General features: G+C 27.7%; 1 long non-coding RNA gene across 1 annotated transcript; it reads right to left on the bottom strand.

Annotated features, from left to right (window-relative positions):
* Positions 1–1,272: 1,272 nt before the first annotated feature.
* Positions 1,273–7,698, bottom strand: LOC114265888 (uncharacterized). The gene is made up of 2 exons (XR_003630495.2): positions 6,787–7,698; positions 1,273–1,658 (listed from the first exon to the last, which is right to left on the bottom strand). It is a non-coding gene; the product is annotated as an uncharacterized LOC114265888 (long non-coding RNA).
* Positions 7,699–24,221: the final 16,523 nt, after the last annotated feature.

Here is a 24,221-nt window from a genome sequence, read left to right as displayed (position 1 = left end):
TTGCAGAAGGGCGATGAGATGGCATTGGTAGGAGGAGAGGAATGCAATGAAGGTGGTGATAATCGAAAAGAAGAGAGGTGGTTACCGGTGGCCGGTAGTGGCAAAGGTTAAAGTTGAGTTGAGAGGGAAGGAGAGAGAGAGAGGGAGGGGTGTGTTGGTAATTTGATTGAAGGATAGAAGTGTAATAAAATTTTTTTGGAAAAATGGTGTAAATTGAGAGAAATAGTGGTGTGTAAATAGAATTACTCACCAAAGTGGGAAGAATTGTAAACATAAGGAGTCAAAGTGAGAAATGAGTGAAACTTTAGGGGCAAAGTGTAATTTATCCCTGTACTTATATATGGAGGAGATGATCTATATGTAGGTGCATCTAAGGCTAAAAAATTTGTGGGCCGGGCCAACTATCAATTTTTCTTTCGACTTTATAATTGAGAAGTTCATGCGTTATTTGACACGGCCCAATAACAATCCATTTGAAACAAAATCTCATAGGAAAGGAATTCTTAAGACTTTCTTTCAGAAAATAAAATAATTTTTGTGGTTCTATTTTATCACTAGAATTGATGTTACCAACATAATATCATAAAAATGTTTATCATTGGAAATAATTATATTTTTCCACAATGTAGTTATTATGCAAGAAAGAGACTTCCTTTTTTTTTTTTTTTTTTTTTTTTCAGTTCAGTAATTAGATTTGAGGTCCAGGTGACAGAATTGTGAACTCAACCCATACTCATTTCGATAATTTAAACTGTTCCTCTTAGAGTTTTCACCAAATAGATAATTTATGTAAAAAAATTAAGTTGATTATCCAATTATATGATTACCGATATTCAATTAACCTATTTTTTGTTTGAACAATCACCTCAAAAGGACTTTAAAATATAAATGATTCAAATGCTATTGAGATAAGCCCGATGTGAGCTACAATCTATCAACTATACCCTTTAGTCCAATTACAAATCCCAAAACTACTAGTTTTGGAGTGTAGTTGCTCTACTTATTAAGAATAATACTATATGTACCAATTAGTGTATTAACAGATGATGTTACATAATTTTAGAGATTTTAGATATTTGTAATTTAATTAATAGGTGAGGTCAGTAATAATGATATAATACTAATTAGTATACTAATTAGTGCATATAGTACCACCAATTTATTAATTAGTGAATGCTAAACATATGAGAAGATTTTATTGAATTATAATAAATATTTATATTGAAAATGATACAAATATAAAAAAATGGATTACATAAAACAATTCTCTCATTTGATGAATGCTAAACATATTAGAAGATATTATTGAATTATATTAAATATTTATATTGACAATGATACAAATATAAAAAAATGGATTACATATAACAATTCTCTTATTAATTTACTACTTTCCCAATTCACACTTGCACATCATCTAGAAGTAGTACTACCCACATTTATAGTGCCCTCCTATGTTGGAAATTGAATTCAAGCATATTTCGTTGAATATTTTGCTTTGACCACCCAAAGACAAAAGGACCTCTATGCCACGTGTCACAACATGATAGGTTGCTTAAAGGGTTGTTCCAATGGACTTCTGCCACGTGTCACCCAAGCCAGCTGAGAACCAGTGAATCATTAAGCTTGAAATTTCAACAACTCTTGCCATCATCCTCCTGCACTTTGTCTATAACCATGAGCCATTACAACACCAAGCTCTACGAAGATTCCCATTTTGAGACGAATGTATCAAAGTACGTAATTATTTGAGGTTTAAAATGATAATTTTAAATAAAAGATGAATGATTTATTGTGATTAAGTACATGGCTAGATAAGACGAACAGTTTTGATAAGAAATTTTGTTGAGAAAATTACTTTGCCCTTGAATATTAGTCACATGCACTATGTTCATGACTATTTTTCATTCAAAATTTGGATAAATATTATCAATTGTCTTTATTTGACATAAAATAAAAAATTAGAGGGCAAAATTGTCTTTCAAATTGACATATAGACCAAATTGAAACCCGAGTAAAATTAGATGGTTCATTGGTGAAATTTTTCTTTAAGAAAAAATTATAATTCGCATCATTTCTTCCCCACCAAGAAAATCATATTCAATCAACCTCGCAACTTAAAATGAATCCAATTCGAGTCGGCTCGTTAATACAAATCATACTTGAGCTTGGCCGGCAGTTCAATAATGAATAATAAATTTAGTTCAATAATCAAGCTTCGTTGACTTGATAAAATTATTTTATATTACAATGTACATATATAACATATGTATTTTAATATATAAATAACATATTTATTTTATTATTATTTTAATAAATAATAAACAGCCAAACTTGTTTTACCTTAAACTTGACTCGTTTATTAAATGAATTTAAAAATCTAACTATAACTCATTTATATATGTAATAATCAAGCCGAGTTCACAAATAGTTTGATTTATTTCCAATCACTAGTGTAGAGAATTCCGTGTAGGTTCAAGCTTAATTTTTTACAATTTTTTCACTATGGAAAATTTTATTACCCAACTAATTATCTTTTGACAGGCATCAAGCTCCAATTGGACCTTCAGCCAATCTCATCAACACCACTCATATGGGGGGTCCTTGATGCCAATTGAACATAGCTTGTGTCTTAATTGAGACATTTCATTGGGTTGAGACTGAGATTTTTAATGAGTCATTAGCAATAATTGAGGTTGGTTATATGATTTTATTAAAAGGAAAGCCGAATTAATAGGTTAAATTTACCTTTATGACTATGATTATGTCAATGTCTGTCCCCACTGTTAGATATAAATAAGGATTAGAACCAACAGACAACACAAAAAGTATGCTTCCATGTGGTAGTTAACTTGTGACAAGCTTTTCTAACTAATGCTCCTATTGATGTTTGTTTTTTAATTGAGAGTTGATCTTAGGTAAAGTTCTTTGAACCTATCTTCTTTTCTCTGGTAAAAGGTACAAGTAAAACTTTTCTTCTAGCAGTTTTATTGAGGCATGCTAGGAAGACTAAAAACTCTACTAAATATTTGATCAAATGTATCACATAAGTGTGAGTCTTACAGGATTCCACATGAGTGAGGAACTCATATTCATTTGAAACGTTTGGTCAAATATTTGATAGAATTTTTAGAGCCAACATTTTTAGATTTTTATTTATTGATAATCTTTAACATGCTTAGTTTTCTTATTTTATTTTTTATTATATAAATATCGGTAGTTATATATTGTATTGGTTGTTATGTAATGGGGTTTTGAATTTTCGATATTGTCATTCAACTACAAATGCATTCGCAACTACAAATGTGAACATTTTTTTATCTCACATTTGTATATTCTATATTTAAAACTTTCTGTGCGCATAGTATAACTGAATTTTAAAATTTTATTACTTTTTTTTTTTTTTGGTTAGAAAATTTTATTACCATTTTTCATAACAAGAATACGTAAGCACTAACTTGATTACCACCTACTCTATAACTATATACATTGGACAGATATGTGATTACAACTACTAACTCTTTACACAAGTAATTTTCAACATCCTTTTACTCAAAAAAAGATAAAAAGAAAAAAACTTTTAACTTCCTCAATACATTTGTCAAACAAAGCCTCCGTTTGGAAAGTGGGTTAGCTTTTTGACTTTTTGACTTTTTTGGCTATTTTTGTTTGTGCTTAAAAGCTTGGTTTGGGAAGGACTTTTTGACTTTTTGGCTTTTTTGAATTTTTTTGTGAGAGAAGAATGTAATGATTATGGGTTGGATGTGATGTTTTATTTGTTATGGCTAAAATAGCCTATTTTGTGGCTAAAATAGCCAAAAAAGCCCAAACCATGGCTTCCCAAAGGAAGCCAAAGTCAATTAACTATAATATAATAGCTTCCTTCATTTTTATAGCTTAAGCCATTTAAAAAAAAAAGAAGATCTTTCCAAAATGTTCTAAAAAAAACAGACACTAGTTGAATATATCTACACTAATTGTATTGCCAAAAACATGTGTCATACAAAAATGAAAAATCAAATTAACATATGCTAACCTATGCATTAGCCTTATGAATAAATTAGTCCAAATTCATGTTTGTTGCATTATAAATAAGCTTAAGCCATACTATAATACAAAAACTGCCACGATCAATTAACTTTGACATTAAAAAAGGATGACTTTGCGGTGTCAACCTAATTGAGATCATTTAGCGTAGCTATGATACTTGTAGCTTTTTCCTTGCTTTTTATGATGTATGTTATGCTTTTGTATCTTCATTTCATCAATAAAGCCTCTTCTTTGTTGATAAAAAAACAAAAACAAATAGTGTCAACTATATTGTTTACTTTCTTTCCTTTAGGTGTAGTTGGTGGTTGGTGTCTTGCCAACTTGTATTTTTTGTTTTTCGCTTTTTTTTTTTTCTCAACAAAAGAAATTTATTGATGCAAAATGAATGAGTACAAAGGAAGTACATCAAAATTATATCAATGAAAGACCAAGAAAAAATGCATCATCGTATAAGAGCACATCCCAACTAGGTTGGCACATGCCTAATGCAACATATTACATATGATTGGTTAGTTGCATGTGTCAACCTAATTGAGATGTGTTCTTTGGCAATGATGTTTTTTCTAACACAACCATTCTAATTGATGTACGTTTGTATATATATGATTTACATCAATAAACTCCTTTTTTATTTATTAAAAAAAATGCAAGTTTTAGAGATGGCAAGATTTATGTAATAGGATTTGGTGGTGTTAGTCATTGTTTGGCTTGAATGCTAGTGCCAATGCCAATTTTTTGAGTTTTGCTCTTTAAGCAATGATGTTATTTTCCTTACTTCCTTGTTTTGATGTAATTGTATTGTACTTCTTGTACTCTTTATTACATCAATATAACATCTTCTTGCCGATCAAAAGAAAGATGTATATATCCCTACTCCATTTTTGTAGAAGTTGTTTTCGTGACTCGAATCCATCCAACCAAAAATACTAATTCCACACTTATTTCATTGAGTTCCTTTGTTCCACAAGGATTGATCTTTTTAGTTTTACAAGGATGTGTTTTTTACCTCAATTAACTCTTGATTTCAATAAGCTCTTCAAGGTAAATCTCAATTAGGATTAACTCTCTTAAATCTTTTGTATTATATATTGTCCTATGGTGCGTGAAATTTTAAGCTCACGCTTAGCAATATAGAATTTCCCATGGAAGTTTTCTTATGAGCTCTTACAAGTCATGAGTACTACCTATTGTGTCTCTATAATTAGTAACATTTGTTTGATATGGAAGTAAAACTCTATATAAACATTCATAAATGGTTGCACTCAATGAAACACTCGCAAATTTTGTTTTTTCAATGAATGCATTGCATTCATGTAAATGACTTGAGACTAACTGTTCTTCTAATTGAACAAACATAGTTTGTATTGAATTAACAAGTTCTATCACTCATATTTATTACCAGAACAATGATATATGAAATGATAAATAAAATATGAGCATTATTATTTATCGAAATAGCTTATATCATTTTTGATCCTATAAGCTTACAAGTAATTAAACAATTACTAAGCGGGTGCAAAAATATGCAAAACAAAATTTGGAAAATCATATAAGGACAACTTCATGTATGAAATGGCAATGCACAACACAAGTTGGAAAATAAAATTAGGACCACTTGTGTGTGCAAAAACATAAATGAGGCAATAGATGGAAAATTTTGAAATGTAAAAAACTGTATATTGAGGATAACATAGTGGTCCCATTTAAGTGTTGAAAAAACTCGATGTACTCATTTTATCAAATTCCTTGTAAAATCAATAGACCCATTTAATTTTTAACGATAATCTATTATTTGGTGCATTCAAGAAAGAGTAGAATCTGCAACCTCCTACTAATGTACATGAATTCTGGCTCCTAGACTAACCCTTATAGCTTTAAAAAATAGTAACTTCATAAATAAAGAAATTTTATCATACCCATATTAGAATAGTACATGATCCTTATTCAGATTGAAATTGAATTGATGACAGATGGCATTTGGTTTGTCTTTAACTTTGATATAATAATTACTCACCAATTATATATTTTTTTAATTAAAAAAGAAGTAGATTGAATAGCAAAAAATAAGAATCTAATTAAAAAGACAAGACAGTCTAAACTAAACGATACCCTCTTATCTCATGTCAAGTTCACCTGTCTAAAGTCTGTGAAAAAGCACTTGGGTGATTTTAGTTTTTTTAAAAAAAGATTATTAAATTATAAATAATAAAGTTTCCCTTTTTCTGGTAATTTTTTTCTTTAATGAAAGAGCAAAATATTCTTGCAATGATGGATGGCTAAGAACCATATATATAAAAGTACAAACGTAAAAATTTTATACTTGTAAAGATCTTTCTTGTGTCTTGGAAATTTGTTTCATGTGTTGACTCTACATATCATCTACATAGTCAACACAAACAAATATATACACATGACTAGAGAGAGAGAGAGAGAAATTTGAATGGAAAAAGAGAAAGATAATGTGAAAAACTAACCACCCCAAACCCCAAACCAACCCTTGATAAAATAAATCAAAGGTTTATTTTCTTCATTTGTTGGCGTCTGTTGAAAACTTGACAATGACAATGTATGTCCTTATTATCTATTTCTAAATTTCTATATAATTTCCACAAAGAAATATACGTTTTTAGGATTAGTAAATAATGATTGCACTAATAAATCAAAATTTCTTTTTCCCCAAGGTGAAGAAAAAGAAAAAAAACAAAAACAAAAACAAAGGAAAGAGAGGAGAATTACCCGGATTGAAACGGCAAACAAGAGGAGGAAATTCTTCTTATTGTTGGGAAGTGAGTGATTGAAGCTGCAAGATGATCTAGTAGAACCATGTGTCTATGCAGCTCGAACTCAAAATCTTTTTTTTTTTTTTTTTTTGTATCGTTCCAATTCTATCGGTTGTCGTTTCAAAGGCAGACTTAAAAAAAACCCTTGGTTGTCTCAAAATAAACTGGGAAAACAAACCTAACTAGCAGTCTCACTCATCCATAACATCCCACTAAAAACCCACCATTTATTCACTAAAAAAAATCAAGATCAACAAGATCCACATCTATCATCTGGCCCATCAATATTGGAATATGATTTTAAATAACAGTATCGATCAATATCAAAAGGGAAATTCAATGTCCCGATCCGTATCGATTAGTATTTAAAACCCTCTATTGAAAAGATGAAAGAAAGAGAGAAACTCAAAAAGAAAAAAGAAAAAAAGAAAAGAAAAAAGATTGGTATATCAGTCGATGCCAGACATTATCACCAAACATGCTATTGGGGCATATTTAAAATATCAATACGTATCGATGAATATTTAAAAAACTTTGAAAATATAAAAGGAAAGAAAGAAACTCAAAGAAAAGATGGGTTTGGTCTCACTAGATCATGCTGGCAGCTTCAAGCTCTCAAACCAACACATCATCATCAGAAAATAGGAGATTCGGAAGAAAGAACCAAGATCATCAGAGAGGTAAATATACTGATCTAGGGTTTGACCTGTATTTGATGAGGAATCTAGCTAGCCCTTGAAGGTGTGGCTGCAACTGCAACACGAGCCATGCATTGTTTTGTGCTGGAAACTCTCTCTCCTGACTCTTTCCCTCTCCTCACCCATCATCTGTATAGATGTACGCACCTCTCTCCCTCTCCTCTTTGTACAGTGTTATATATAGAGGGTGTGTGGGAAGTTGATATTTTAGTAAGTAATTTTAATTTTTAATTATTTTAGTAAGTTAAAATTTTTATATTTGAAAAGATAATTGATTTTTTTTGTAATTAAATGTAATATTTGTAAGAAAAAAATAAAATAATTATAAATTTAAAATGATATTTTATCTTATTAATTATTTTATTATTTTATTTATTTATTTATTTTTTGTTGAATTTTAACTAAACCAGATTAAAGTTTATCTTGCTAAACACTCTCAGCCTCCGTTTGGCAAGGGCTTTTTCAGGCTTTTTTGGCTATTTTAGCCACAAAAAATAAAATAGGCTATTTTAGCCATAACAAACAAAACATCACATCCAACCTATAATCATTACATTATTCTCTCACAAAAAAAGTCAAAAAAGCCAAAAAGCCAAAAAGCCAAAAAGCCCTTCCCAAACCAAGCTTTTTAGCCCAGACTAAAATAGCCAAAAAAGCCAAAAAGCCAAAAAGCCAACCCACTTCCCAAACGGAGGCTCAGAGTTTTTAGTGGTGGGTTTTTGGACCCCTCTCTCTCTCTCTCCTCTCTTGTTTGGGGGTGTATTAATAAGTATACATTTTTTATCTTTTTATCTTCTTTTCATCACATCACTTTTCTATTTTTTTACACATTTTTTCGTAAAAATTCAAAAAGTGCATTTATTTAGATTATCCCAAACCATCATAGTGTTCGGGTTCATCTTGACTAGTCTTCGGATATAATTTTAGGGGTTATTTGGAATGATTTAAATAAATATATTTTTTTTTCTTTTTACGAAAAGATATTCAGAAAAGTAGAGGGGTGATATAATGAAAAAAAATAAAAAGATGAATTATTTATGAGATGCCAAACCACCCCTAAGTTATATCAAAAATTTCTAAATTTTGCATTTTTTTTTATTAAGCCCTAATCAAGAGTTTTCAGCATAATTTACATTTTAACTATTGATTCAAATCATAAGATTTTAATGTGTAGCTTTTCAATTATCTGATCAACTGAGACAACTTAATTGATTAATTTGGGCTCATTGTTAGAGCATCCCTAGTTATGTTGGTCAAAATCTTAATTTGTTTCTTTCGCCAGTCATTTATTCAATGTACATTTTAATAATTTGTTTTTTTTTTATTTTAAAATATTCATTCAATGTTTTTTAAGGGAGGGGGGAGTAAAAAATTAATTGGCTATTAATAGTGATTAGTGCAAAAGTTGAGTTGAATTGAATAATAAATTGTTTGAGTTTAGTTTAAAAACTAAATTTGTTTGAAAACATATCAAACCTGACTTATCTAAATAACTGAATTAGTTTAACAAATTAAACACGAGTCGAATTCGTGTGTCTTGATTTCTTTATAATTTTTTTTATGTTTATCAAGTAATAAATTGTTCAAGTTTGATTTTGAAAATTTAATGATTTTTAAATGAATTTAAATTTAACTTATTTACATAACGAGCCAAATACGAATAACTGATTCTTTCTGGGACATTTGGGAAGTTAGTTTTTTAACAAAAAAAAAAATTTATTATAAATTATCACATTATTATCTTCTTCTTTTTTTTTAGCATATTTTTTCATAAAAAATTAAAAAACAATTAAGATACTCAATTTGTAAACAGGGTCTACTAGTGAACAAAAGTAGCTAGTTAGATCTCATTTAAAAATATATTATTTTAGTAATTTTTTTATTTTTTATGAAAAAATATGTAAAAAAATAAATAAAAATAATATGACAATTTATAATAATTTTTTAAAAATGATCAAACGTAGCCTTACTTGTAAGTAAATTATTTTAAATAGTCTCTCAACTAATTTGTTGAATTTTTTAAATTAAATTGACAATTTAATTAATTTATTGTGGATGCTAGGGGTGTTCGTGGTTCAGTTGTGGTTAGGAAATCTTTAATATGCCATTTGTCCGTCGGATGGGCGGATTAAAAAAATCAATCTGTATTCGTCCATTGAATTGACGGATGTGACTTAGCGGATGGATACGAATCGATTTGGTGGTTTAAATTTTTACAAATTTTGAAAATAAAATAATAATTTGTCAATATTTTTTTTTTGGAATAATAATTTGAATAATAATCTAACTCAATATAACTAAAAGAGTATCAAGTATATTGTCAAATACCAATAATAAAAACATATAAGAAAATCATACATTGTCAAAACTATTTCACTATTTTTTTAATTTGAAAACTATTTAATTTAATTTAATTTTTTTAAAAAATTACAAAATTAAGGCCAATATTTTCTACATAAATATCAAATATCAACTCTTATCATTTAATAAAAAGATTTGAAATTAAAAATAAAATAAAATATCTATTTTTTTTTTAAAATATAAAATTTTATAAATTATTAAAGATGTTCGTGATTTAACCGTTCAAATTGCAATAAAAAAAATTTAAAATCTGTTATCTGTCTAAAATTAAACGAATTAAAAAAAATTAATCAAAAATCATCCGTGGTTCAAAATGCGAGAGATCGATCCGGAATTAGTAGAAATATTCACTGCTCACCTAGTGGATGCCGTTACAGCTAGTGACATTGACCTGTTGTTTCCAATGCAGAGTCTCTCTGTCTCTCTCTCTCTCTCTCTCGCAGTGTCTCATCTCTCTCTGGATCTGAGATTTGAATTGGAAAACGTACTCTAGAGGAAATGATTAATGGGACCACTCTATTTCATCTATCAAACATCTCTACTCGAATAATTACTAGTCTAGGCCTTACTCAACAAATATTGTCAGTGATCCAAACTTTTTATGGGGAAAAGTGGTTGGTTCACACACCCTTTCAATACTTACAATGAAACCATTTGAATATTTTTTTATTCTAATAATCGAATATTTGAGACAAGCATATTTTGAAAATAAAGTTAAAAAGTTAATTTTTTAATTTTTTTATATGTTTTTTTTAAAAAAAAATTAAAAAAAAGTAACTTTTAACAAAATACGCCTCAATTTGTAAGTAGCTAAATTGATAATATAAAGTTATATATTTACGTAATAATGTATACTTTTAAAAATTTATTTTATGTGGTTCTAATTAAGGGTTTAAATTGAATAATTAGAAAAAATGTTTTATATGACATACTAAAAATTAAAATTGAATCTATTATTTATTGTTATTTTTTGAATAATGAAATGCTGTCAAACATGGACAATTTGATTAGTACCAAAAAAACAAAATATTCAAATGTAAGGCTATATGATACCATTATAAGAAATAAAAATGTTGACAATCAATATTTTTTTTTTGTTGCCAAAACTGGATATTTTTGTTTGATCCTCATACGAGTACATAATTTAATTCTGTAATTTTTATCACTGCTCACATGTTACGAAATTCCCTTCCATTACAAGTAGGTGGTAGAAAATAGTATGTTATTAATTTTATTCATTATTGTCTTGAAATACTTTTGACAATAAAAAAATTTCCTTTGTCATTCCATTGCTAAAAATGTATACTTTTAGTGATGAAGATAAGATGTCGTAAATTTTGGTAGTTAGATTATGTCATGAGATAAATTATGTTTATAAATTTTCACATAATCTAATAATTATAAATTAAAAGAGAAACAAAAAAATAAAATAAAATAATGGACATAAAATATTTGGTCATACTATGGAGTTGAAAATTAATGTTCTACTACCTAAAGCAAGGGTAGTAGCTATGGTGCCCCATATACATTAGGACCATTTGATAAAGAAATAGTAGACAAAAACAAGTATTATACATACAATAAGGATAGCAGTGTATTAATCAGGTTGGAAGATGGGATATAAATAGGGCATGCTTAAATTTGCTTGTGGTCACATGGGGGCAATATGTCCTTTGCTTGGAGAATATGCAAATGCAAAGGTCCTCCAATTGCTTGAATACACCACCTTGCATGTTAGGGGTTGTTTTCAATGTTAGGCCAACATTAGGAAAATCCTAGAGAGTCCCCTCCTCTCACCATCTAGGGTTTCATTCTCTATGCCTTCACATTTGTCAGTTGCTAGGGCCATGGGCGGCGCCATGTACAAAGAAGTGGGGTCAATTGTGAAATTTCACAAATATAGAAACGAAACTATGAAGTTTTATACCATAGAAACTAAGAATTTATATGACAAATGGTAAATTTATCTTGGAATTTCACAATTTCTATGTTAACAGCAAAATCTCATAGTTTCTGCACACAAATTGTGAATTGCATAGATTTGTACAGAAATTATGAGAATTTATAAAAATTGAGAAATTTCTTAATTTTTTTTTTTAAGTACTATGAAATTTCACAGCTCAATTTATTGACTTAAAAATTTTATATTTATTGACTACAAAATTTTATATTTGGTTGTCATGCGAGCTTGCTATCATTTTTAATTGGATAACGGTATTACAATCTTGGGTTAATATATGATATTTAATGGGTTAAGAAATTTTTTGTGTAACTGGACCTGTATAAAAATTTCCTTTTTTTTTTCTAATGTTATAAGAATTAGCGTTTATGCTGTGTTTCAATGACAAGAATCTTGAGTATGAATGAAAATCTCATTAATAATGAGATTACTGGTAGTAAAAGTTGTAAAAAAATGAGCACCGAATTCGTAATCAGTTTAGAAATATGGTTTTTGCTGTAATAGATAATCAAAAATCATTTTCCTATTTCAATCCATTCCAAATGCTAGAATCATCTATTTTGATCAAAGTTTCTATCAGCCAAACTTAGCCTTAAATTTTTGCATGATCCAACTAACAAAATTTCCTTATGCATAGATACCACGACAGGTAACGATATCAACACTCCTCCAACAAATATTGTTTTCATTCTATACATATATATATATATATATATATATTATTGGCCAGGTTGGGGAGGAATCAGTTGAGGGCACAGTTTTGTCCTTAGCTTTGGGTGGTTCTTGTGTCTTTCTTTGATGTCCATGACATACAGACAAACCCTAATGGAAATGAAGGACCACAACCTTTTTCTTTTTTTTTTTTTGTATTTTATTTTTTAAAGTGCCTGATTAATGGATAGGTGGTCACATGGTTTTCCTCTGTAATTTAGCTCAAGGAGTTGAATCTTCATTTGATTAAGGTTTGATCTAGTGGTGGTGGTGGTTGTCCACAAAGCTGTCCGTATAAGAGTTTTTTTTTCCAGTTCCAGCACATATTAGGGATATTTAAATTTTTTTTTTAATATATGGTGTCATTTGTATTTAGTTATTGGTTTCAGTATTTCTCCATTTTTCTACTATTATGAGATAATATTTATGTGATATTCTAAATCAATCGTGTAATATCAAATTTCACAAGTAAAATATTTCAACTCATCTCTGTTAAATAGTTAGAAGATAAAAAATAACTCATTGCTTATTGCAGCTTCCCATTAATTACCTGAAATTATCACGAGTGTCACATGGTATTTCGGGAGGTGTACTTGCTTTTATAGATAAGGTTTGTTAAAGCCCTTTGTTTGTCCAACAGTTATTCGGGTAGCGTGCGGTAACGTTTATGTTTTTTTATTTTTTTTTTATATTTATAAAAATTTTATAAATTAATTTTTGTTTATTTTAAGAAAAATATAAATTATAAATGTGTTTGGTTTGAATAAAATATTTAAAAATTTTAAAAATATAAACTAAAAAATATGTTTGTTCAGACCTAAAATATTTATATTTATTTTTATTATTTATGACAATAGGATCACATAGATTATAATTGCAAAAAAAAATTAATTGAAAAAAATTTAATTGAGAAAAAAAATTAATTGAAAAAATATTATTTGGAAAAAAAATTAATTAAAAAAAATTATTTGAAAAAAAATAATTAAAAGAATAATAATTTGAAAAAAAAAATTGAAAACTGAAAACGTAAACTCATTTTTTGGGTTTACGTTTTTTCCTCAAATTTATAAACTGAGACAATCATTTATGAACTAAAAAAAATTATCAAATAAGTTTTTATGACAGTTTTTAAAATATTTGTAAATATAAACTGAAAACTAAAAACGAAATGGTTATCAAATAAACCCCAAGTGTTTCTCTTATCTGTTGATCTTGGATCTTCACTTGTAAATGAAAAGGGAAAAAGAAAGAAAAAAAAATATACTATTTCTTTAGGTAAATTATACTTACCTCTTTTAAGATTTCTGACAATTACAGAAATTTGTTATGTAGTTTCAAAATTACACTAATATCCCTTACTTTTAAAATTATTATTAAGATTCTCTCATTGTTAGGTTATTTAATATAATTTGCTGATATCATATTAAAAATAATAAAATTGTCCATTAATTATTTTATCTATTCAAATGAGAAATTTCATTTACCTCCCCTGAGGTTTTGCATGTATATTATCAAAAATCCATATATATTTTACGATTATTTAATAAAATTCTTAAATTTCATGCAAAATTAAATAAAATCTTTAAATTGTTAAAACATTATTAAATCGTTTAATACCAAAAAAAATAAAATAAAAACTTAATTTTTATTGACAAAATACTTAAAAATAAATAATCTCTCTAAAATTAATGTTAAATAACATCCTAATAATTTAATATAAGACTTATTTCACACTACATAAATAACTTAAAATTTATTATTTTAAGTAATGTATTTATTATTCGATTTTTTTTAAAATTAAAATAAATAGATTTATTTTTTTTCCCGATGATTTGCATTACTTATTTAATCATTTGTTAAAAAATTATTATTTTGTCTTTTCTTAATCATATATTATTCTCAAATTTTAATTTTTATCTTTGAGTCATTAAACTTCTAATCGATGCATATTTAAAAAAACGCAAGTTAATATTTCTTACATGATTAAAAAAAATAAAAAATAAAAATAGAAGTAAAAAAATCTAATCGACTCACAATAAATTAAAATTAGTTATGAAAGATTAAGAAATCTTTTGAGAATAATAAAAAATTCAAACAATTTCTCATTTCTTACACCTAAAATTAAAACTAATCTTTACTTGAATGGAGAAATTATTTGAGAAAAATAAAATACTCAATTAATTTGATATGTATGATACTTAAAATCTACTTCTCCATCTTTATTTATCTCATTTAAATTATTTTTATTAAATTAAATCTTAAAATTATTTCTCACCTTCATTAATAGTTGAATTTTTATTTTATATTTTGTTTGTAAAAGTTCAAAAAACTTGTGGAAAAAAATAGAGTCAAGAAATCACATTACATTTATATTTTAAAAAGATTATGAAAAATAAATAATAATTTCATATATATTTAATCAACAATGCTGGGGAACCGCAGTGGGGGGTGACCCCCGGATGGGGGTGCTGGGGATCCAAGTAATTTTTTATAGTTAATAATGTAAATTAAATTACATTTATATATTTTTCTTTAGAGGGTGTTTTATTTCGTTATGTGTTTAAATTAATATTAAAGTCTGATTTCTCAGTCTTATCAATAAAATTATATGATTATTAGATATACGAAAGAAGTAAATTTAAATAATAGCATTTCACTATAAATAATAATAGAACAAAATGAAGGCAAATTAAAAAATAAAGTAAAAAATTTAACCATTAATGAATGTGAGAAATTAATTTTAAGATTTAATTTAATAAAAATAGTTTAAATGAGAAAAATAAAGATGGAGAATTATATTTTAAGTATCATACAACAAATTAATTGAGTATTTTAGGTAGTGTTTGGTAACGTTTACGTTTTTAGTTTATGTTTACAAAAATTTTATAAATTGGTTTTTGTTTATTTTTAAAAAAACAAAAATTGCAAACGTGTTTGGTTTGAACAAAATGTTTAAAAAATCTTAAAAACATAAACTAAAAAATATATTTGTTCCGACCTAAAATATTTATATTTTTTTTTATTATTTATGACAATGGGGTCACACACATTATAATGAAAAAAATTAATTAGAAAAATAATTGAAAAAAAAAATTAATTGGGAAAAAAATTATTTGGAAAAAAAATTAATTGAAAAAAAAATGATTTGAAAAAAAATTATTTGAGAAAAAAAATTGAAAACTGAAAACGTAAACTCATTTTTTGAGTTTACGTTTTTTTCTTAAATTTATAAACTGAAACAACTATTTATAAACTAAAAAAATTATCAAATAAGTTTTTATGACAGTTTTTAAAATTCTTGTAAATATAAACTTAAAACAGAAAACGGAACAGTTACCAAACAGTATTCTAAAATGATTTCTCCTTTCAAGTAAAGATTAATTTTATTTTTTGTTATAAGAAATAAGAAATTGTTTATTATTCTCAAATGATTTCTTTATATTTCATTCTCTATTAATTAATTTTAATTTATTGTGAGTTTTTTTTTTTTTACTTCTATATATATATACATAAATATATTTTTTAATTATGTAAGAATAACGTGCATTTTTTTAATATAAATATGCATCGACTAGAAATTTATTGACACAAATATAAAAATTAAAATTTGTTAATAATATCTTAACAATTTAAGAATAAATAATTTTCTTACATATAAATAAATAAATAGGACAAATGGCTGGAAAAAAATTGATCCATTCGCTAAAAGAAGAAAAGTAAAAAGAAATTTAAGTAATAAATGCATTAATTAAAATTAATAAATATTTCGTTGCTTATACCATAGTTTTGAAAACTAGACCAAACTCACCGGTGCGATTGGTTGAACTGTCAACCAGTCGGGGTTTTGAAAAGCCGGCCTATTTAAAGAGAATTGAAAAGTCCAGCGGTTGGACTATCAAATCAGGGATAGGTCAAGCGAATAGACCGGGTTGAAAAAAATTAAAAATTAAAAATTATAATTTTTTTTTTCTTTCTTTTATAAACTCTCTTTCAAGGGTCTTCTCTAGTGAGGAATTTCATGGAGAGTTTGAAATTATTATAAAAGTTTTTACCTATTTATAAGAAAAAAATTCTTTCAAAAAAATTCAGAAAATCTATGTGAGATTCAATCAAATTTATTGGAATGAGACTTGAAATTTTGATATTCGTCTAAAATTTTTTCTTTTTTTTCAATCAAATTGTTTGAATTAATATGGTCATTTTGGATAGAAATATAACGATATTTGTGCTAAATTAACAGATTAAGAAAATCTTATATTATCATCAAAAGTAGATGAGATTTTTATAATTAATAAAAATATAAAAGAAGTCTTTGTATTTGTCATAAACTTCCGAAAAGATAAGGGTAATTTATCTATTTCTTACATTTTGTCCTTTCGTTCTTTTCTCTATAACGCTCTCAAAAATTCTAGAATATCCAAACACTACTTAAAAGTGCAACGGGTTCCATTTGGTGAATTTCCTTTAAAAAGGAGGCAAACTTTTGGAAGAAGAAAATTTAGCATAGATCCAACATAAATGATCAAGCTAACACAATTTCATTGGTTGAGACTAAACAACGTCACGTGGTGCTGGTGATTAGTCAACTTCTGATTAGTGGTTAAAACAAGGTCAAAGAAAAAAAAATCAACATTGCGTAAGGAAACCAACTCCTCCATTAATTTGGAGACATGTACCATATCTTATCAACGAAGTGAAATGACTTGTCACAAGATTACGTTTCTTGAATGAAAAAAAAAAAACCCCTATATTATAAACTTGGACAAGGGGTGCCTGCTGTGCTTAAGCACAGCAGGGTGTGCTGTGCATGCAACACACACCAATAAAAAAAAAAAACAAAGAAAAAATTATATTAAAAAAAAAAAGAAAGCATAACCATGGATTGAAATGGCACAGCAGTGCCTGCTGTACAGCAGGCACCCCTTTTCCTATAAAAAGACTTAAAGCTCTCTCCATTCATAATTATTGCAAACTTAAGCATTGAAGTGACTCCAATGAATCACCACCCACTAACACTTACTGCCTCCTTGTTTTGTAGGAGCACATTGTAATGTTTTGCCCATCTCATACTTAGAATTATGCCATCGTTGAGGGTGCCTAATTTTTTCCCCTCTTTAAAGTTAAAAAATGAACAAAAGTAGAAATATATGCAAATGTCAATGGATAATTGGAATTATTGGGCTCAAAGGAACTCGTACTATTGATAAAACATGTTTCTCTTAGTTAAATTTACAATCCTAACTCATTCTATGAAAACCAACTCTTAAATGGATAAATTAGTCATGTGTAACTGTAAAGTTTGCCCTTTACTTGTTATAATATTGTTGAATATATTACCTTAATAAATAAAAATAATTGTCATATATATATATACCAGTGTATACCCGTGCTTAAAGGCAAGGTGTAAATAAAAATAAGTGAACAAAAATGAGAAAACAAAACAAAACAAAACAAAAATAAGGAGGAAAATAAAAAAAAGAAAAAGAAAAAGAGGAAGGTGAGATCATAGGATCATTTATGGAATTATTCATGGGATCACGGGAAGGTGGGTGAAAAAAGAAAAAAAGTAAGAGAGAGAAGCGAGAAAGTAGGATACATCACAACTGTTTTTTTTATAATTTGAGCAGATCTAAACCGTCTAAATGTCCTAGTAGAACAAATGTGTATAGAACAAATTCAAAAATCATCCTCCTTTATTATATAGATATATATATATATATATTGATAAAATTAACAACATTATTTTTACTTGTGTATTTATCCAATTTAATTAACCCCATATAAAATACATACATCATAAATGCATATCACAATATAATTATGGGCAAACTTCACTTTACCCCTATGATTTGGGTCGGGTCCAGATTACCCCATGACATTTGGAGATCACTACATAACTTCCTCGCGGTTACTGGATTGAAGTGCACAGTTACAATGTCTATCAAGACTAACTAAAAGTGTAATTCACGTGCATTTATTGAGAGTTGTTATGAATATGATTTTTTTTTTTTTAAGATCAAAACACCTTAATGAGTCTCTAAAATTACAACCCTACCATTTCTTTACCTTGAATGATCCTAGCCGATTTGGACCGGCAACTCATAACACCATAGTGACAATGACAAGACCAGGGGACGGTGACAACAACTGAATCGGACCAGACTCATATATCTCATCCTCACCTCACCACACCAACACTTCTAAACTCTCTCATCTTCTTGTGTTCCTCCTCATTTTCTCTCTCTATAAGTCTCTCTATTTCTCTCATAGAGTACCTGCAAAAAAGATGAGATACATAGTAGGGATGGACGGGTTGGTTGAGGCCACAGAACCTCCAATCCGTCATTTGTCCGCCAGATTAGCAGATTGGAGAAAATAAATCCGCATCCGCTTTCCAATCTAGCAGATGTAGATTGAGCAGATTGACGGATTGATGAATGGATGCAAATCAATTTGGCGGTTTAAAATTTTATAAATTTTCAATATAATTTAACTTGTGCACTTTCTCAACAAAAAAAGAAGAAGGTATTACAGTGAAAGACTTAAAAAAGTATTATAATCACTGCATGCCTCATCTAAAGAAAGAAAATTTAAAACTTTAGAATATTACAATCACTGCATGCCTTATCTACATATTACAATCACAGCATATCTCTTCCACATATAGTATTACAATATGTGGTTCTTAAAATATATAAACAATTCTAACCACAAAAATCATGAACAGAACAGTAGTAGAAATTATATGTCTCTGTATTGTTACATCTATATTTGTTTTTGAAAACAAAAATCAACCAAAATGTATCATTTTTTTTTATTTATTATTTTTAGAGTTAGATTTAAAAACCAAAAAATATATTCAAGTTGAAAACTCTTTTTCAACAGAATATTTAAATTATTTTTCAATTGAAAACACAAACAAAATATCTAAACAAATTAAAAACACAAAATCTTACAAATTACTAGGAGTACTCGCGGTTTGACGGTTCGGTTGCAACCAAATGAACCTCAAATCCGCTATCCGTCCAAAATTAGGCGGATTGAAAAAATCAATTCATAACCGTTCATTGGTCATCACGCATTTGTCCAAAAATGTGGCGAATCGATTCGATTCGGTCGGTTTGGGCGGATCGATATATCCGCTGCTCACCCCTAAATATATAGATAGATACATACATAGATTACATTGCCATCTTTCTCTCCCTCTCTCTCTACATATATATATATCCTCTCTCTCTACCTATGTATATATATGTTTGTATTTGTTTTTAGAGATAGAATGGAGGGGATTCATAGTAAGGAGATTGATAGTGAAAGGATTAATAGTGAAGAATTGTTAAATTATTTTTATATAAAATAATAAAACAAATAAAAAAATATAAAAAATTAAACATTGATATTTTAAAAAAAAAATTCCTAATATATAAAACATAAAAAAAGTTTCTAATCCCCTCACTATTTTTTTAATACCATATCTATCTCATCCTTACTAATCTCCCTTCCAAGGGGACTACTAATACTAAGGAATCCCTCCCCATCTCTCAAAACAAACACCCTATGACCCCGTTTGTTTTAGGCTATAGGGAGGGTATTGGGACTAGTAATACCAAGGTATTACTAATGCCCTTGTTTGTTTGCAAAGATGTTTGTTTTGGGCTATAGGGAGAGTATTGGGACTAGTAATACCAAGGTATTACTAAAGCCCCTGTTTGCAGAGAAAGCCTTGGGACTATTAGTCCCTTGGTATTGCTAATACCCTTGGAAGGGGGATTGGTAAGGAGGAGGTAGAGATGGTATTAGAAAATAGTGAGGGGATTAGAAATTTTTTTATTTTTTATATATTGGGAATTTTTTTTAAATATAATGTTTAATTTTTTATATTTTTTTATTTGTTTTATTATTTTATATAAAAATAATTTAACAATTCCTCATTATTAATCCCCTCACTATTAATCCCCTCATTATCAATCCCCTCCATTCTATCTCCCAAAACAAACGAGGCCTTAGTCCCTTGGTATTACTAATACCCTTGGAAGGGGGATTGGTAAGGAGGAGGTAGAGATGGTATTAGAAAATAGTGAGGGGATTAGAAATTTTTTTATTTTTTATATATTGGAATTTTTTTTATAAATATAATGTTTAATTTTTTATATATTTTTATTTATTTTATTATTTTATATAAAAATAATTTAACAATTCCTCATTATTAATCCCCTCACTATCAATCCCCTCACTAGCAATCCCCTCCATTCTATCTCCCAAAACAAACGGGGCCTATTAGTAATACCAAAGGATTAGTAATCCCAATCCTCTCCCTATAACCCCAAATAAACGGGGCCTTTATATATACATGTTCATTTTTGAAGTGGTAATTCTTCAGTCATAGATCTGGGTATTCTATTGGTTCCTCAATCTAACATTTTCATTCAAGACCAATTAACCCAAATCAAAAGTAAAAACCCAAACAAAAACCTAAAACCCCTGATTTTTGCTCTCTAATTGTACTTCAATTCATGAACTCCATGATTTTTACGCTGTCATCATCTCAATGTTTCGGATGATGATGCTGATGAATCCAAAATAATTTTATAATTCCAAACACATGATGTTGATTCCAAAAATATATATATATATATATATATATATATATATATATATGTATATGATTCCAGAAAATAAATATATAATGATGTATATGTATATGAATGTATATATGTTTGTATAAAATATATATACATATATATATATATATTTTGCTCTGAAAATATAACTAAATTTAAATTAGGTTGAAAAAGTTAGGAATTGAATAAATAATTAGGAAGTAAATGATAATTTGTGATTTAATTAAATTAATTTTTGATGGAAATTATGTTCAAATTAATTTGTTAAATCGAAACCCTAATTTCACATGTTGAAATTCTAAATTCTCTCCACATAACCCTTCCTTTTCTCAAATGCATTAAATGAGAAATGATAAACAAGAGTTATATAGTCCTCAAAAAAAAAAAAAAAAAAAGAGCAAAATAGTGTGCACTTCAATCCAGTAATCACGGAAGGGTTATATGATGATTTTCAAATATTATGAGACTAATCTGCACCCAACTCAAACCACATGGGATAAAATAAAATTTGCACTATAATTATTCATTTTAATAACATCAAATGCATAGGGTTTGAAACGGTAAAGAATTAGAAATGCGACAATGGAGGGGGGGCTTTGGGCAATTGACATTAATGTCAGATTTTAGATTTAAAAAATAAAATATTTGAGGATAATTTGATCGATTCAATTACTTTATTAGCGTTGTTACATTGAACGGAAGTTTATACAATTTTGTTTAAATTATAGAACTAAGTGTATTTTTTTTCAAATCTTAGAAGATATGAGTATAATTAATCTTAATTATTAAAATAAAATAAATGACAAATATAATTTACAAACTGGACAATTCATTTTTTTGAAAAAAATAATAAAATCATGACAAAGATTTATCATATCAATTTCAATTTTTCTTTTTATAAAAAAATTAAATGATCTACACACATAATTCAATCAGACAAACAATATAAATAATCGAAATAAAATTTATGATGACCGACGATCCCAACACCTTCCAGTCTAGTGTGAACCGAGACAATGATGGGGTTGCAATTAGCAGGTGAGTTAGCCCTCATTAATGAACTTGTGGGGTCAATGCAAAATGATTATGTCTATATGTTTCTTATGTTGTTAATTTTAATGTTGCATTAGATATATAACCATGGCAAACATGTTTAGTTCAAATCCCTATATAAGATTATGATTAAGATGCATCAACCAAATTGATAAGTATGAAATGATTGCTTCCAATGTACAGGATACATAAACATAAAATACACATAGAAAATGTATACAAATTGATGTAATAAAGTCACTTTAAAACCGTCCCAAAAAAAAAGAAGAAAAAACACAAACAAACAAAATATCAAGAGTTCATTAATATAAAATAAAATAAAAAAAAAACATATTGTATACTCTTAAACATTTCAACAATTTCGAAAATTACATGATTATGCCAAATCCATTTAACAACAACTTTGCATACTCATGTGACTCTTAAAATTAAAGCATTATTCCTAAAACATTTGTGTGAGCTTCTTGCACCGAAGCTTTTGTTGAGCACCATAGACACTTTACAATATCATTAATAAGAAGTTTAGTATCTAACACATTCAAAGTGATATCCAAACAGTCCTATATATGTGCTTTTCAATTTTGATTCTTTTATAAACATTTTCCACACAAATACTCAGTTAACCAATGAAAAAAGAAATGAATTAGGTCGTCTTAGTTGTCCTGATCTTATGAACTAGGTTGTCTTGGTTTCCCTGATCTTATGACTTCTACAAAAAAATCATCAATACAAACTTTAAAAAGTCGACTAATAGTTGAAAAGTTTCATTCTCCGTTCTTTTTTGAGGTCACTCTAAAACTTGGACTAAGTCGACTAATAGTTAAAAGTTTCATTCCCTAATCTTTGAGGTCACTCTAGAACGTAGATCGAGTAAGTATATATATGAGATGAGGGACTATATTAATCATATTAGCAATGAGAGAAGGATCCCTCTGTCTCTCTCTCTCTTATGTAGATATAATATATTAGCAAGATTAGGTAAGCACTTAAATGAAAATAGACTTCTAGACTTACCTACTCTAACTATATGTTTGCAATTGCTAACTCTCTTTACACAAAAAACTTTCAACTTCCTCAATACATTAGTCAATCCAAACCGAAGTATTTTGAGCTATCCTAGCTACTTTTGAGCTAACTTCACAATGTTTAAGTAGATTTCACACTCACAGTCACAATCGCAATCACACAATGTTTAGTAAATTTCATAATCACAATTTTCATGGGCACTAGGTTTAGTAGAGGCAAAAACTTGTTGGCGCAATGGAAACTCTCATATCAATTGTTAATATAAAATCAAACACATAGTAATAATATAAAATCATTGATGGATTATGTAGGAAGAGAAAAAGCACAAACAAAATTATATTCTTTATTAAATTTACATAAAATTTAGACCACATATTAATGTACAATCAACCACTACTATCCTAATCAAATCAGGAAACTAAGCAGCTAATCAAAATAATTCTAAAAATATAATAATTCAAGAACATAAAAATACCCTGAAATAGGCTATATAATATGGACGAATGTTATGAAATATCATTTTGTACTAGGTCATCCATGCTAGTACATACCGTAGTATAAAGAGAGTTGAGTTTTGTTCTAGTCAATTTTTTTAAGTTGAACCGAATATACTAGTATGTCCTGAGTCATATCGACCAATTTTTGACTGTATCGACCAGTACTTGTATAAACTGGAATAATAGTAATTAGTGCTATGTAAAAACTAAAAAAAGAGAACTAGAAGTTAAAATTTAAAATATACATGTATTTACAAGAGAGTCGAGTAAATGTTTATAAAAACGATTAATATACCTGAATATTTAAATAATTTATTCAAAATGTACTCAGTAAAGTTTATAAATTATTTTGGATGTACTCTTCAAAATGTTGAGTACTAAAAAGTAATATACTTTGTAAGAATTTATCATACATCATGTTAACAAATCATATTACTTTTTTTGTGCATTCTATACAATCAAAT

Source organism: Camellia sinensis, chromosome 9, assembly GCF_055761805.1.
Source record: "Camellia sinensis isolate YWXY chromosome 9, ASM5576180v1, whole genome shotgun sequence".
Classification (NCBI taxonomy): domain Eukaryota; kingdom Viridiplantae; phylum Streptophyta; class Magnoliopsida; order Ericales; family Theaceae; genus Camellia; species Camellia sinensis.
The sequence above is the reverse complement of the archived record's forward strand: the minus strand, read 5'-3'. Positions and strand labels throughout refer to the sequence as shown.